This window comes from Spermophilus citellus, assembly GCF_964194105.1.
Source record: "Spermophilus citellus genome assembly, chromosome: 8".
In the NCBI taxonomy this organism is placed as follows: domain Eukaryota; kingdom Metazoa; phylum Chordata; class Mammalia; order Rodentia; family Sciuridae; genus Spermophilus; species Spermophilus citellus.
The window spans coordinates 129,264,584-129,282,528 of NC_138189.1; the positions used below are offsets into that span (position 1 = coordinate 129,264,584).

Consider the following 17,945-nt stretch of genomic DNA (forward strand, 5'->3'; position numbering starts at 1 on the left):
CAAGTGCAGAGGGGGGCGGAGCAGAACAGAGTGATGGTAGAGCCAACACAGGAACTCTCCACTGCCTGGGCCTTCCTGTATTGGAGGGAAAAGACCCTCTTGTTAAGGTCGCTGTTAGCTTAAGCCTCTCTAATTGCCAGCCCATGGCAGTTCCTAACTGAGATTCCAACTGGATCTTACTGACTCCCTTCCCTTCTACTAAGCTGTAGTGTACTGTTTAAAAATGAGGTTCACTAAATAATCATTTGACCTTGCACAAGACACTCTGGTTTTACCAGCCGCTCTCCTGTATTTTTTGTTGCATCTTTGAATGGAGATTATTGGTTCTCTGGTTCCTCTGGAGGTTCATTATGGGGAACATGTTTGTAAACTTAAGGTTTATGTGTGTGATGTGTAGTTTTGGAAGGAGGTCATGGTTATCCTTGGACACTGAAGGATACCAAAACGGAACACTGTGGAATCTGAAAACGTTTTTCTGCTTTTGTTATTTTGCCTAGTGCCAGCTTAGTCGAGAACACCTAGAAGCTGTGAAGGGAGGTGACTTTTGTCCCTGCTCTGAGGCAGTGAAGCAGGAGCTTGTAAATAGAAGCCAGGCCTGGTGCTCTGAGTCCAGAGTTCATCTGTTCTCAGTACGGCTGCCTTGATTTTATTGGAACTTTGTTTCCAAGAGATACTTTAATCCAAGTATCACTGCACTGGAAGATAGGGAAATGCTTTTCTCTGAGTCCTGATTAAGAACAATGGGCACAGAAAATGTTTGCACAAGAAGTAAAAAATTAGTTTTTCTGGCAATAAATATCACCATTTCCAAACAGTCCTGGAAGCTAGTACAGAGGTGTTCCCGGGGCACTGGAAGACCCCCAGTGTGGGCCGCTGGTGGCAGTACTCCCTTTTTATCTTGCCACCACACTGCTTGTTTCTTCATTTCTTCCCAAGGACTTGTTGAGACCCCTCAGCTCACACCAGCTCAGAGGACATTACTGAAGCTGACTGGAGAGTAAAGTTAAATCCGTTTTCCTTAGTCCAGGTGTAACTATTGCCATGGACTGGGGTGTGGTCTGTAGGTGGAGCCAGGGGTGTTACTGCAAATTTTCAAAATGTGCAGACATGTATTTGAATGTTACTTTTAACTAGATGCTTAATAATGTAAAATGTCTCAATGTCACAGATATCTCCCACCCTGTTCTGTTTCTTCTTCATAGAAAATTTCTTGAGGTATTCCATTTTAGAACACGGTTGTATTTCTCATGTTTTTGTATCAATGGGAAATCTGAGCAGTGCTTTTAAACTTTATAATGCCAAGTTACCTGAGGTCTTGCTAAAATGAAGATCCTGGTTTAGCAGATTTTAGGTAGACCCTGAGACCCTGCATTTCTTTTTATTTATTTATTTATTTATTTTAAAATTAATTTTTTACAGGGATTGAACCCAGGGGTGCTTTGCCACTGAACCACACACATCCTCAGCTTTTTTAATATTTTATTTGGAGACAGGGTCTTACTGGGTTGCTTAGGGCCTTGCTAAGTTGCTGAGTCTGGCCTTGAACTTGTGATACTCCTGCCTCAGTCTCTGAGTTGGGTTAACAGGCATGCGTCACTGTGCCCAGCTTTTTTTCGTTATTTTTGAGATGGGGTGGGCAGTGTTTCTCTGTGTTGCTCAGGCTAATCTTGCATTCCTGTGCTCAAGCCATCTTCCTGCCTCAGCCTTTCAAGTAGCTAGAAGTACAGGTTCTATAGGTTCTTTTTGCATCAAGCAGAGAGATTTTGCATTTCTAACAAGCTCTAGGTGATGCTGCTGCTCGTGGACCCTGGACCACACTTTGAGTAATAAGCCCATGGGGCCATGATTCTCAATTCTGACAGGACATGAGAATCAACTGGGAAGCTTCAAAAAGACATAAGTTCATGATCCTACACTCAGATTGCCTGATTAATTACTTCCAGAATACTTGGTAAGAATTGGATTTTTTTGAAGTCTGTGGGAGGTGAGAACTGTTGAGTCTAGTTGAAGAACATGATGGTGAGTGTTTTCAATGTAATTTCTTATCATTTGGACAGTTACATTTTCCCATCATAAGTAATTCATGTTGTGATGCCTTTAGTCAAACAGAATCAACCATGCATTTTTTTCCTTTATTAGCCTTAGTGAAGTATGATTAATAAATAAAAGTTGTATGTATTCAAGGTGTACAATGTTTTCACATACTTAGACATTGTGAAATTACTATTACAATCAAGCTGATTAATATATCTACATCTCACTTAGTTACTTTTTTTTTTTTTGTGGTGCTGGAATCAAACCCAATACCAAGAACATGTAAGCGTTTTCTTTTTTTGCATATCTTTGTTAACACTTATCTTTTGACTTTTGATCCTAACAGGTGTGAGAGATGATATCTCACTGAGGTTTTGATTTGTAAAACCTAATGACTAGTGAATGATGTTGAAAATCTTTCCATAGACCTGTTGGCCATTTATGTGTCTTCTTTGGAAAAATGTCTGTTCAGCTCCCTTGCCCATTTTAAGATCTAGTTTTTTTTTCTTGCTGTTATGAATTCTTTTTTTTATTTGGATATTAATCTCTTATCAAATATTAATCTCTTATATGGTTTGAAAATATTTTCTCCAGTTTCATGGGTTTCCTTTTCATTTGATTATTTCCTTTTCATTTCATTATTGATTATTTTGCTGTGCAGAAACTTGAGTCCCATTATGAATTTTATACATGGATTTTATTCCATCCCTGCTATTGTATAGTCTCCAGGCTTCACATGATGAATGGTGTAGTGAACTGTCACTGAAGTAACTAAAATTCACACAGTATGTGTTAGTTATATACTTTTAGCTTGCAAGAAATAGAGGCCTGTTCTGCTGGCCTCAGCTGATGGAGACTTATTGTAAGGATACACAGGGAGTAGAAAGACACAGGATGTAGTTTCAGAAGTTATTTGGACATAAGAGTAAGTCTAGGAAACTGACAGCATGTAGCTACACTAGGGGACATTCTTTTGTCAGTTGGATTGACTCTCTTGCCCCTAATATTAGTGACACCACCATTTTTTTTTTTTTTAAAGAGAGAGTGAGAGAGGAGAGAGAGAGAGAGAGAGAGAATTTTTAATATTTATTTTTTAGTTCTCGGCGGACACAACATCTTTGTTTGTAAGTGGTGCTGAGGATCGAACCCGGGCCGCACGCATGCCAGGCGAGCGCGCTACCACTTGAGCCACATCCCCAGCCCGACACCACCATTTTTATCAAGTCAGATTACGTCTACCTTCATGTCTTTTTTTTTTTTTTTTTAAAGAGAGAGAGAGAGAATTTTTTTAATATTTATTTTTTAGTTTTCAGCGGACACAACATCTTTGTTTGTTTGTGGTGCTGAGGATCGAACCCGGGCCGCACGCATGCCAGGTGAACGCGCTACCGCTTGAGCCACATCCGCAGCCCCAACCTTCATATCTTATTAAAGTCCTGAATAATGGGCTGTCCTTGTTGCAGTTTGTCTCCCCAAGAATAAAGGTTCTAAGAAGGTTGGCCAGGGCCGGGTGTGGTTCCACACGCCTGTAATCCTAGCAACTTGGGAGGTTCAGACAGGAGGATACTGAGTTCAAAGCCAGCCTCACCAAGTGCTCAGCAACTCAGTGAGACCCTGTCTCTAAATAAAATACAATATAGGGCTGGGGATGTGGCTCAGTGGTCCAGTGCCCCTCAGTTCAATCCCTGTTGCTCCCCGCCCCCTGCCCCTGCCAAAAATAAGGTTGGCCAGCCTTGGTCCTGCACAGGATGCCCCTTTGGGCAGGGTTCTCATGCTCATTGACTTAAGAGGTCTGGCAGACTTATAGATAGCTGTCTGTTCAGATCTATCCCCAGTCCCTTTGCTGGGGTGGCAGATCTTGTACCTACCTGGCCACCTGCATGAGAGAAGTACCTACATTCTGTCAGATGGGGTGTTGGGCCTGGATTACACTGGGGGTTCCCAGGATGGAGAGAGGGTCAAGTTGACAGGCTACAGGCAGGACCTGTACATTTGCAGCCATGTGAGTTCCATGGGGTAGAGACTCAGTTTGTTCATTGTTAATCCCCACAGCTCAGAACAACTCTTGGCAATACTTAGCCTGCAAATAGAATAGGCTTGACTTTAAAAAAAAATACTGTAATGTAGCCTTTATTTTTGCTTTGATTACATTCTATTCTAACCTGGATGCTACGTACAAAAGGTTGAAAAGTAAATTCCTACTCTGCCCATGGCTCACCCTGTTGAGAAGGAAGAATATGCTCTCCCAGGATAGCACTTAACATTTTACTTTTATGTGAGTTCCAAAGGTTTTAGATGTTTGCCACTTGGTGCCATCAATACAGACGTGCTAGGTTTGGGGCTGCCTGGTACTAGGTGAATGTCAAGTCCAGCGCCTGGAGCCTTTGCAACAGCTTCCCTTGGAGATGTTCTTGCGTGCGACTGCAAAGCAGCTCAATGGGGCCTCAACTCCTGAGCTCAGGCTCTTTCCCAGCCACCACCTGGCTGTGGGGAAGGATGGGGTGGACGCAGCCCACTGCACGGGTTCCCCAACTCGCCTTCCAGCAGCCCCAGAAGTACAGGCACAGGGGCTCTTCCCCCTTGAGTATCCATGGAATTGCATTTTATTTTATTTTTTTTATATTTATTTTTCAGTTTTCGGTGGACACAACATCTTTATTTTATTTTTATGTGGTGCTGAGGATCGAACCCAGTGCCCCGCGCATGCCAGGTGAGCGCCATCCCCAGCCACATCCCCAGCCCGAAATTGCATTTTAAAGTTGAAATGTGGGGCTGAGGTTGTGGCTCAGCAGTAGAGTCCTCGCCTGGCACCTGAGAGGCCGTGGGTTCGATCCTCAGCACCACATAAAAATAAATAAATAAAGTTAAGATGTGTATTTGGATATTTAGCCAAAAAAAAAAAAAAAAAAAAAAACAAGCAGCCAATTTTTACATAAGGAGGGAGACACTGGAAAGAGTGGTCATTAAGATTGATTGCAGCAGCCACCATTTTTCAAATGCCCTGAATTGTGCAGGAGCGTGAGTGTGTTTCTGAGGTGGCGCACACCTGTAGTTGCAGCTGCTTGGGAGCCTGAGGCGGGGGCATCTCTTAAACCTAGGAATCACAGACCAATCTGGGCAAGAAAGAAAAGAATTTTCTGAGGACCAGTTCCCCAGGTTAGTGACGCGTGGGATGTAGGGCATAAATGTGAGTTATAAGTCAGGTGTCGCTAACATCACATGTGACAGCGTCTCCAGGAAAGGGGCTGAACGTTTAGTGTCAAACCTGAATTCTATTGTCATTACTGTTGAATAGAATGACGAGCACTTATAATGGTTAGAACAAATCTTTCAGTCGCTCCTTGAATGCAGGGATTTTTATAAGCCTTATTAATGTAATTTGGTACTGATCACCTCATAGGACTCCAGTGAATGTTTAATGAAGATAATGAAGAATTGGATTTGGAAATATTTTCTTCTAGTTTATCTTCAGCTTATCTTTTTATTCTATTTAACAGTGTCTTTAGTGCTTTGAACATTTTAAAAATAGCCGGTTTAAAGTATTTATCTAGTAAGTCCAGTGTCTGGGCTTCCAGAAGGACAATTTATATAGATTACTTCTTTCTTGTGGGGGCACTGCCTCTTGTTTCTTTGCATACCTCATGAATTTTTGTTGAAAATCAGACATTTTGAATATTAACACGTGGCTAATCAGACGAAATCAGATGGTTCTCCCTTCCTAGGGTTTGTTATCGCTGCATGTTATAGTGATAGTCATTTACTGCTTGTTAACTTTTCTAAACTAGTTTTGTAAAGTCTGTATTTGTCATGTGTGATACTGAAGTTTGTTTCATTTGTTTAGTGGGTAGCCAGTGATGAGACAAGTGTTTTCCTTCAGTGTCTAGAACTAAAAGGAACCTCCCAGTCTTTGCAGATGAGCTCTGCTGTAGGTGGCCTTGCTGTAGGGGGCCTGGTGGTCAGTGAGGTGAGAGCTGAGGGCCTTTCTCAGGTCTTCTCTGAGTCAGGGCCTATTCTGGGAAGGCAGTTGGCCTTCTGGATTCCTAGGAATATATGGGGACTTTTCAAAACTCTTATTCCCCAAAGCATTTTGCTCACTAGCCTTCCTACCAGTCTTTTGGATTAGTCTTTTACTTATCAACTGTTATCCTCATGTAACAGTAAATAATGTATTTATTTGTTAGTTGGTAAATATTTTCAGCAAATACTCTCCCGCTCTCCACTTTAGCCCTGAGAGAGTACAGTCTTTTTGCTGGACTTCTCGGGAGCCACCAGGCAGGTCAGAACAAATGATTACAGTTCTTTGTGAATGAAGTTTGTTCTGCTTTCTTGTGTGTGGGATGCTGGGGATCAAACCTGGGACCTCAGCGCTTGCTAGGGAAGCTCTCTACCCGTTATTTATACTTCTAACATGATGATACTGTTTCCTCATATTACACCATTCCAATATTGTTCTGTTGTCCACTAGTTGCCATCTCCACACATTCACCTATTACAAGATTCATGAAGGGATCAGATCCCCGCAGTATTCCTTGAACATGTCTGCCACCATTTAATTTCAACGATAACTTCTTGTCCATAAATCTTTTCAGCTCGAGAGGGTGAGCTTTGCTCATATTGACTACTCTGCAGGCTCAGAGATGCTTTTCCCAGCCCTTTTTTTATATTTTATCTAGAGACAGGGTCTTGCTGAGTAGCTGAGGCTGGCTTTGAACTTGCGATCCTGAATTTGATACCCAGCAAGAAACAAAACAAAAAAACCCACTAACAGAACAACACCATGAGAAGTCATCATCGCCTGCTGGACTAGTATAGTATTTGTGGCTCATTATGGTATTTTTAAAAACCTATTTTCCCCTAAGATGAGTTACTGTAATGATTATTGCAAATACTGTCCTGTTGATAAAAGAAATGATTGATAAGCTGTTCAAGGAAATGATGGTAGGAATGGAGCATATAATTGTGCTTCCTCTGAAGATCATTTTTCAAAATACTGCTAATTTATCATTTGCTGATGTGTTTGGTTTTATGATATTTACTTGTTTTCCTGAAAGCTATATAATCATTCAAGAAGCAAATTCTCATTTAAAACCAAATTGTTTAACATAATGAGAGCCTACCCTTAGCATTCTCTGCTTTATTTTTCATTTGTGTTTCATTTTCATCTTCTGACACAACAGAACCTGATCTAGAGGATTGGATTCAAAAGACATGCATTCTATTTTTTTTTTTTTTTTTTTTAATTTAGAGACAGGGTCTCACTGAGTTGCTTAGTGCCTTGCTTTTGCCGAGGCTGGCTTTGAACTCGTGATCCTCCTTGTCACGGCCTCCTGGGCTGCTGGGATTACAGGAACGGGCCACCATGCCCAGCTAAGACATTAATTCTAAATGCTTAGCCTCCCATTAAATGGCCAGCTAAATGGCCTTGATTTCATCTCTCATATTCTCCACTGACAGTGTGAAGGACTTAGACTCAGGTCCCATCCCATGCCTGTTTATAAATAAAGCTTTATTGAAACACAGCCATACTCATTTATTAACATCATGTCTATAATTACTTTTGTTCTGCCTCAGCAGAGTAGTTGCAACAGTCTATTTGGCAGTAGGTCTAAAATACTTCCTCTCAGTCCTTTTCCAGGAAAAGTTTGCTGAGTCCTTGCAATGAGGTTTTGGGTTCAAAATTCTTCGTTCTAGGTTTGGGGAATGAGAGTCGACTATTATTTTTTTTCTGTTGGGTTGCTTCTTAGTAAATCATCAGAAAACTTCAACTTGAAGAAGGGAAACAGCACTAAATTACATATTCTTATTTGTTAGACAGCTGTCATATTTTGTCATCAGTGCTGTGGTTACAACTTCTAGAGCTCAGTGTCTTATTCAACTGGTGAGCTATTTCTTGGCTGCAGGATCAATCCCTAACTGGGAAGAGGAGCAGTGGACAAAAAAGCCATGTGCCAGTATTTAAAACTTCCTCTCAGAAGTCTCGTAGGTCAGTTCTACCCATGTTTCTTTGGCTTACCTGATGTCAATGGCTCAGGGTGGTAGTATTCTTCAGGTACCCTGCAAGTTACTTGGTACCTAGAGTGGATGGTTAACCCTTTTACATGGCCATGTTGAGAATTGAGCTTTAGAGGAAGCAGACAATGAAAAAGTGAGTATTATCTCTGTTATGGTTTGGATGTGAGGTGTCCCCCAAAACTTCACATGTGAAACAATGCACGAAGGTTTGGAGGAGAAATAATTGGTTATATATAGCCTTAGCCTGATCAGTGATTAATCTCTGATAGGATTAACTGGGTGGTAAGGAGGCTGGTGGGGTGTGGCTAGAGGAAGTGGTTCACTGGGGGCGTGGCTTTGGGGTTTAGATTTTATATCTGGAGAGTGGAGACTCTGTTTCCTGATTGCGGTGATGTTCAGCCTCACCATGAGCCCCAAGGAATGGAGCCTGCTGTCTGTGGATGGAGACCTGTGAGGCTGGGGAATAAACCTTTTCTCCTTTACAATTGTTCTGGGTGAGTCCTTTAGTCACAGCAGCGAAATCACTCACTAAACAATCTCCCACAGCCACCTTTTAAAGATGTGCTAGTTTGAGAAGTTTGAAACTCTTGGCAAAACCCTGGTTTTGGAATTCCTTGTGTGTTGTTCTTTATGACTCCCCTACAGCCAATAAATTGGCCAGTGAGCTTTTGGAATATATTCTAGTTTTTTCAACTTGTTTACTTAATGCTCAATGTAAGAATACAGTATGTTTTGGGATTTCTTTTTTGCAGAGTCTTGATGTCTGTAACTTTAATTTCCCACTCTACACTGGTTCTCTGTCTCACTGAATGATACCAAGCCAGAGACCTGGTGAAGGCACAGCTTTCTCCCACACTGTGACCAGATTCTGTTGAACCTGCCTTCTGCAGAGCTCAACCCTGTCCTCTTCTCTCCATTTTCGTTGCCACCATCGCGGTCCAGGCATCTTTTGTCATTTTCTGACTCCTAACTTACTTCTCTAATCCATTCCTGGACCACCACTCAACTGAATTTTCTAAAATGCAAACTAATCATGCCATGTGTACCTGCTGCTTTTTCATTGTCTGCTTCCTCTAAAGCTCAAATTCTCAACATGGCCATGTTTATTCCCTTTATATTTTTCTGAGTGTTTCCAGTTTTGTCCTGTTGAGCTTATTTTCATGTCTGTAAAAATATAATCCAGAAATGTTTTTCTAGAGCATTATTTTATGGCTCAATATTTGGTAGGTATTTATTTCTTGCTTGTAAAGACTCAAACGACTTAGTAGCAGGTAGTTGAGCAAAGCTGATTGTGATAGTCTGATTGTGATAGTCCAGTCTATTGAGCTTCCATCCTGATGCTCAATAGATTGGTCCTTCTTGGGAGGGTTTGGCTAAGCCTGATGGTAGCTGCTGGGCTCTAAAGAAAGCTAGGTTGTTGGGCATGGTGGTCTATAATCCTGTAATCCTAGAGACTCTGGAGTCTGAGGCAGGAGGCCAGCCTTGGCAACTTATAGCGAGACCCTCAGCAATTAGTGAGACCTTGACTCAAATAAATAAATAAGGATGGAAGGAGGAAGGGAGGAAGGAAGGGATTGGGAATGTAGCTCAGTGCTAAAGTAATCCTGGGTTTAATCCCCAGTACCCTCTCCCTCCCCCTGAAAAAGCAAGACAAATGCAAAGCTATGTTAACATGGTTTTAGTTTTACTTTCTCAGCTGGGGATATAACTCAGTTGGTAGAGTGCTTGCCTGGCATGCAGAAGGCCAGGGATTCAATCCTTAGCACCACCAAAAGAAAAGTTTTACTTTCGCTGTAACCTGTTTTTAGAAGTTTAAACTATGTCCATTTCAGAACTAGTTGTTCATTGGTCTGGGTTAGACTCTGAACAAAAAATGTGAACCACAGTGCATTTTCCTCTTGCTTGTGGTCCTGTCTCTCAGAGGCCTTTTATGTTAGCCCTCTGTTTCAGATTTAAAAATCACTCCATGGATCTCCTAGGGGGACAAGAGATTTCTCTAAAATCCAAATACTTGCCTTTGAAGATGCTCCAGTAATTTTAAATTTTAAGGCCAAAATGTTTTCATTATTTAAAATTCATTGACACAAAATTTCTTTGATCAACCAACTACTATCCTCCTCTTTTTTTTTTTTTTTTAAATCTAGCCTAGTATTATGGAGTATAAAATAAAATTAATCCTGAATTCTGAAGCTTTGCAATTGTTGCAGTCACAGCTTTCTGTTATCATTAATTTTAAAAAGCAAGTTTAATTTAAAAAATAATAGGCAATGTTTAAATATTAAACCTTTAGAAATAATCAGGGGTATATTGACCAAATCCTTCAGCATGAAGTGAGACATTGAGGAACACACAGTCATATGATGAATTTAAACTTTCTGTGATTAAGGGTTTCTGTGACATTTTGATTTTCTTTTAATAAGCATAATTTAGGAAAAGGTTTGTTTTTTAACTTTTTCCCCTCCCCCAAGTGAAAAGTTATCTGATTTCCTGCTTCTTAAGGAGGCAGCATAGGACAGGCTGCTTTGTCATTACTTATATTGGTCTGGGGGTTCTGTGAATATGGTGGTTCTTGAATGTCTTGGAAATTCAAGGAAAAATCTTGTGAAAGTGCATGAGTGCTTTCGTGGAGTGGGTTGTTCAGGTGGGTTTGGAGAGGAAGGTCCATAATTCAAACAGGTTCTCATTTCTCTCCCTCTGCTCTCTCTTCTGAATGTGACTGCCCAGCCAACATACCTACTTCGATAGGCCTCTGAAATCTAATGTCCATATTAGTTTCCTATTGCTGTTATAACAACTTAACTACAAATTTAGTGACTTAAAACAACATGGGTTTATTATCCTATAGTTCTGGAGGTCAGTGTCTCTGGGCTTTCTGGGTGGGTGGGCAGGGTTCCGTTCCATCTTACAGACCTGAGAGTGAATCCATGTTTTTGCCCCTTAGCTTCTAGAAGCCAGCGGTATTCCTTGGCTCATGGTCTCTTGCTTCGTCTTCAAAGCAAACATCTGCACTCCTCTTTTCTTCCTTCTGCATCCGTGTATCTTCTGCATAGTCTCATGAGTGTCTCTGACTCCAGTCCTCCTGCTTAGCTCTAGGAAGAAGCCTTTGTGGTTACATGGGGCCCACCCCATAATCCAGGATCATCTCCCCTCAGAAGATACTCACTTCATCATACTTAACCAAAACCCCTTTCCTGTGTACAGTAACACTCACAAATTCTGGGGATTAGGACGGGACATCTTTAAGGGGGCTATTTTTCAGCCTGGCAAATCTCTTCCTCCTGATTCTTTCCTCATTTCGTTTAATGGCACTGCTGTGATTAAGTGAGTTACGTGGGAGTCATTCTTGAAATAATTTCTCTTTATTTTTCCCGTCCTCTTATCTCATCACACCCACTCCCACCAGCACACACCCTCCATGGAGTCCTGTATCCCAATCTGATCAAAATGTTCTCTGGCTGCTGCTGCCCAACAGGCAGGTGTCTTAGTGAAGAAATAGAGGGTAATGCAGTCTTACCAGTTTCCATCAGAAGCACCCTGTTTTAGCATTCTGGGGCCTTGGGCTCTCCCACCCTCTTCCTTTCACTCTTGGGTGTTCAGAGTTAATTATAGTACAGGGCCGTGTGGCACCCAAGGGGCTACAGGATCAGATGGCAAGTTACTTCATTTCAACCACGGGGAGATGGGAGGTAAAGGCTTCCACGGCCGTAGACACTGTGGAGAGAATTTGGGTTGGCTGAGCATAATTATCCAGAAAGGCAATTAGGATCTCCATTAACGATTTCAATCCCTTTTGTTCTTCTGATAGGAAATGTTTCTTCTCAATTATTGATAAGATAATAAAATTAATTGGATCTGGTTATTTTGAATGACTTCTCGCCTCCTTTTCCTGGAGAAGGAACACATTTTAAAAAGCTCTTACGTGGTTGATTTCTGGTATGCAGATACACTATGCTTAGTCCGATTTGGTGAGGAGACGGAGGCAGCCTTCGAATAAAACAAAGCACATGAAAAGATGAAATACCCACTGTTGAGATAATATCGAAATAGAGCTTCCACCGTCTATTATCCTGATTCCTTTTTCTGTAATGTCCCACATTTTTTGAGTGACTTCACAGCTTAGAGAAATAAAGGGGGGAAAAGGGCCATTCCTTGAAATAGTCTATTTGTTATAAAGAGAAGATCTGGAAATAACTAAATGTACAAGTTTTTCCTACTTTTAGGGAAAAAATCGCTTATTGGATTTTTAGCAGCTTTTAATTGTTAAAATTCCTCTTTAATTAAAAGTTTTCAAGACATGAGGCAGTGGAAAGCATGTGAAGATGAAATATTTCAAGAAGTAAAGAATTCTGCAAATTGAAATTGATTTTTTTTAAAGAGAGAGAGTGAGAGAGAGAGAGAGTGAGAGAATTTTAATATTTATTTTTTAGTTTTCGGCGGGCACAACATCTTTGTTTGTATGTGGTGCTGAGGATCGAACCCGGGCCGCACGCATGCCAGGCGAGTGCGCTACCACTTGAGCCACATCCCCAGCCCGAAATTGATTTTTTTAAAGACAGTAATTCTACACTGAGCACCAGTCTCCCCGCCCCAAGTAGTATAAAGATGTCCCCATTTACTTCTTCATCATTTGGTCAGTTTTGGTGTCATTGACTAAATTAATTAGTACAAAATTAGTAAGCACTGACATTTTAGTTTTATGAATTCAAATGTTCATTGATTATTTTTCCTCCAGTAAAGTATTAACATTTGCTATATCTTGTATTTTAGTCCAGATTTCCATTTGTGTTTTAGCAATTGGAACAGAAAATATATAACTAATATGACCCTTATTTTGAAATACAATCACAATGGGCCTGGGTTGTGGCTCAGCGGCAGAGCGCTTGCCTAGCATGGTGAGGCACCGGGTTCAATCCCCAGCCCCACATAAAAATAAACAAATAAAATAAAGGCATTGTGTCCATCTACAACCAAAAAAGTATATATTTAAAAAAAATACAATCACAAGTATTATTAAGGATATCTTCAGAGAGCCCTGAATGCGTCACACACAAGTTATTTAATTTTAGCAGGAGATAAACTTCCCTGTTTATTTTTATAAAAAATAGTTTTAATGAGGCATAATTCATATGCCATATTATTTATGTGATAAGTGGCTGCTGCTCCCCACAGTATCTAGATGTATTCTTACCAGTCTGGGGATTGAATCCAAGGCCTCGCACATGCCAGGCAAGTGGTCTACCACCCAGCTCCATCCCAGCTCTAATTAAAGAAAAAATTTCCTGTGGTGCTTTTAATGTTTTTCAGATACTTACTGCTTCCTTTCCTAAGCAGTGGACAGAAATAAGTGTGTTGTGGTGTATTCTGTTGTAGAGGATGAGGCCTGGAGGTGGAATATTGAGAATATTGCTCTGGATAAGAAGGAGGAAACCAAGAAGGCAGGTGTCTTAGTGAAGAAATAGAGGGTAAAGACCTTGGGCTTGGGCTTTTCTCTTATCACTTTGGTAAGTGGGGCCTTTATGCACAGGTGGGACAGAGAAGGAATGTGGAGACGAAAACCAGTGCTTGGCCTCACGGAGACTTCCCGATGTTCAGGATACAGCAGTGTCTGAGTGTTTTGCTCAGCTCCACCTCAGTGCCTGGTGTGTGATTGTCTCTGCTGCTTTGCAGACTCTGCTCCCACCTAACTGCCCTCTCCACCATGGCAGCCCCCTCCTGGCCTGTCTGCACCACATGAGCCGGGTGCAGGATTCTTTGCTCTTCTGTCTTACATTCTTCCCCTGCTCTCAGTGGCTTCTCATCTCACTGAGAATAAAATTCAGAGGCCTTCCTGAGGCTTAGGCTCTGCAGGACCTGGCCCCTGCCCCTTTTCATTGTTAAAACATAGTTGTAGTGAGATATGATTCACCTGGTCTGAGTTCCAACCTCTTGCACTTGCTCCCAGCATTCCAGCCGCCAGGACCTCCCTGTTCCCCGCCACACATGCTAGCATGCTCCCCCACCCTATCAGAGGTGGAGTCCTGCTCCCTGATCCTGTGACCTGCCTTTTCAGTTTTACTCTTCTCTATCAGGCTTTCTTGTACATAACCTGAGAGCATGTGCTTCTTTTTATTTTTTCCTCTCTCATTCCACATTTTTCCATTGGTGTATTATAATTATATATAATAGTCATACCTGCACACCACATAACAATATAATTTGGCCAATATCATTCCCCAAAACTTGAGAATCTGTTTCTTTTACATTTTGTGCCGCCTCCCTCTCCCCTGGAATCTGCGTCCCTGGAGGGCGGGCTGGGTGTGCTCTAGGTACTCCTGTATCTTGGTGCCTTGACTGGTGCCTGTTCCTAGTGGGCACCTGACCCTGGTGCATGCGCAGTACATTCTGTAGGACTCACATTCCGACCTCCCTGGGTGGGATGGGGTGTTGTGTGTTAAGTACTGAATGCATCTCTTGGGTGAGACCCTGGGCTAACTGCTCCAGTGCCTGGGGCAGCTGTTAGGGCAGGTTTCCATCTCTGGTCCAGCCAACCAGTAGTGGCCAGAACACTGTAAGGTTCTATTTCTCTTGATATCCCTTTCTTTCCACTTTGAGGCTGGTCCCTCCAAAGTATGAAGTTTCCATTCTTGGTTCATGAGAAAAATTTGGGTGGATATTATGCTGTAGAATGGTTGCTTCCCATTTTGACCTAAGAACCTAGAGGAGTGATAGGAAGGGGTATTTGGTTTTCTTGACCTTCTTTATGCCCTCTTTGCTGCGTGGCTGTGGCTCATATCCTTGTGTGCATTCTCTGCCTAGTTGTGCTTCTCTGGTTCTCCAAAAAAAAAAAAAAAAAAAAAAGATACTGAGCTACATTCCTAGCCCTTTACAATTTTTTTTTTAAAGAGAGAGTGAGAGAGGAGAGAGTGTGAGAGAGAGAGAGAGAGAGAGAGAGAGAGAGAGAATTTTTAATATTTATTTTTTAGTTCTCGGCGGACACAACATCTTTGTTGGTATGTGGTGCTGAGGATCGAACCCGGGCCGCAGGCATGCCAGGCGAGTGCGCTACTGCTTGAGCCACATCCCCAGCCCCCCTTTACAATTTTTTAAAAGATTTTATTTTTAAATTTTGAGATAGTTTTCCTAAGTTGCTGAGGGTCTCACTACATTGCCTAGGCTGGATTTGAACTTGTGATCCTCCTGCCTCAGTCTCCTGAGTTGCTGGGATTACAGGTGTGTGCCGCAATGCCCAGCTCTTCTTCTCTTGTTCTTGCTCGGTCTGTCTTTCCCTTCAGCTTTCCTTTCTTGCTCCTCATTTCTTGTGTTCCCTGGGCTCCCACGTTGCTTGGCCCTCTGTCTCATTCCAGTGCTTGCTTAGCTTTTGTTCTGACCTATGAGAAGCCTCTCCGTTTGCCTGCTTTGAGTGATCTTTCTCTCCTATTTTCCTTATGGCTGGAGAGGAGTGAGGAAGAGAACTGTGCTGGAACATTCTTTCCTCCTTTCATCCTTCTATTTAATTAATATTTGAAAACCTCTGTGGGGCTGGGGGTGTAGCTCAGTGGTAGAGAGCTTGCCTAGCCCATATGAGGCACTGGGTTCGATCCTCAGCACCACATATGAATAAATAAATAAATAAAATATTGTGCCCATCAACAACTAAAAAAATGATACAAATAAATTTTTATTAAAAAAAACCCTATTTTGTGTAAGACTTACGTCAGGTCTGGGTTATCTCAGTAAGCAAAGTACCCAGGTTCACATAGTGTGTTTTGGGGATACAAGCAAGTTAATTGGATGTTTATTATTCATTCATTCATTCAGTGAGTATTTACTGAGACTGGGATACAATGGTGGATAAAAACAAAAATTCTTCCTCTTGCGCACCTTACATTTTGGTAAGACAGACATGCGTTCAGTAGAGAACCACGCACACCAATGTGAGATCACAGGAGTGTTGAGCACATTGGGGCTGCTCTGATCAGGAGAGCCAGGGATAGCTTTGAGAAAATAATGGGTGAATTAAGAATCTGAAGGCACAGGAAGAATAATTAGGCAAGGGCTACAGGGGAGAGGGAACAGATGATGTCAGAGTCTGAGGCTGAGAGGGTACTTAGAGCATTTGAGGACAAGTAAGCACAGAGAACAGGAGAGCCATGCCCCATGGGGCAGGAGAACAGGCTGGGGTCAGACCTCGCAGGGCTTTGTAGACTGTGAGGATTTCATCCTTATTCTGTGAGCAGCAGGATACCTTTGAAGGGCTATAAGCAGGGAGAAAAGGGGAGAAAGAGACAAAAAGTATTTTTATTTTTAAAACCCTGGTCTGAATGCTGTGGGGAATAAATGGAGTTGGGTGGAGCTTTAGGCATGAGAAGGACAGGGGTGTCAGTCAGAGGCCCTGGTGGCCATTTAGATGCAAGGTGAGCTTCAGGATTGGCAAGGATTTTGTTTCCCTGTCGCCCTCGCTTCCTATTAAATGTATTTATTTGTCAAAAAAATTGCTTTTGAAAATTGACTTCCTACAAAAAACATGGATGTAATAAGTCAAATGAGAAATACAGGATGAGTTGATGACTTGAAGGTATATGAATGGAATAGTAGCAGAAAATCAAGGATAAAAATAATGAGCAGTCAAGTACAAAACTTAGCCCTGCATTCTTGGCGGCCTAAACACACAAGGGGATAGGGCAGGCCATGTGATTGTTTATAAAATGCCGATCATGCGGGGTTGGGGATGTGGCTCAAGCGGTAGCGCACTCACCTGGCATGCGTGCGGCAGGTTCGTGCGGCTCAGGTTCGATCCTCAGCACCACATACAAACAAAGATGTTGTGTCCGCCGAAAACAAAAATAAATAAATAAATATTAAAGTTCTCTCTCTTTAAAAAAAAAAAGGGAAAAACTCATTGAGTGTATTTAAAAAAAAATGCCGATCATGCATCATAATCTTTTCTTCATTCTAAGCGCTTAAAGTACTTTATTATAGGAGTGATATTAACAACCTGGATGGGTCCAAGTTGTTGACATCCAATACCTCCAGAGATTTATCTAATTTTAATAGAAGTTCACATTGGTATTCACTTATTTATTTATTTGGTACTGGGGATTGAACCCAGGGGCACTTAACCACCAAGCCAATCTCCAGCACACACCCCTGCTTTTTTTTTTTTTTTTTTAATTTAGAGGCAGGGTTTCCCTGAGTTGCTTAGAGCCTTGATAAATTGCTGAGGCTGGCTTTGAACTCATGATCTTCCTTCCTCAGCCTCCTGAGCTGCTGGGATTACAGGCGTGTGCCACCACGACTGGCCACATTGATTTTTTTTTAAAATATTTTTTTAGTTGTCAGTGGACGCTCATTTTGCTTATTTATATTCCATGCTGAGACTCGAACCCAGTGCCTCACACGTGCTAGGCAAGCGCTCTACCATTGAGCCGTAGCCCCAGCCCCACAGTGGTATTTTAAAAAGCAAAAAATTCAGAAGCATTCAGAGCTGGGCTACATATATGTGTTTATGTTAGGCCCCTTGTTAAAGGTTGAGGGGGAGACGGGGGTCAGAAAGAGAAGCATAGGGGGCTGAGGTTGTGGATCAGTGGTAGAGCGCTCGCCTCACATGTGTAAGGCCCTGGGTTCGATCCTGTGCATCACATACAAATAAATGAAAATAAGTGTATTTATCCAACTACAACTAAAAAATAAATATTAAAAAAAAAAGAAAGAGGAGCATAGGAAGGTAGCGGAGGGGAGAAATGAGCCCAGGTGAGAAGCAGGTGTGGGCAGGAAACAGGTCCTTGTTATAAGTCCTTGAAACTTTGCCTTTGCCATCCCAAATACTCTTACGATCCCTGCCTTTCTAATAGCTTTTTAATTTGTATGCACAATTGTTTTTTCCCATGGAATGCATCCTTCCTGTCACATAAGACACGTAA

General features: G+C 41.8%; 1 protein-coding gene across 3 annotated transcripts in view; it reads left to right on the forward strand.

Annotated features, from left to right (window-relative positions):
• Positions 1–17,945, forward strand: part of SH3D19 (SH3 domain containing 19) — a 187,731-nt gene that overhangs the window by 9,728 nt on the left and 160,058 nt on the right. The window lies entirely within an intron of this gene.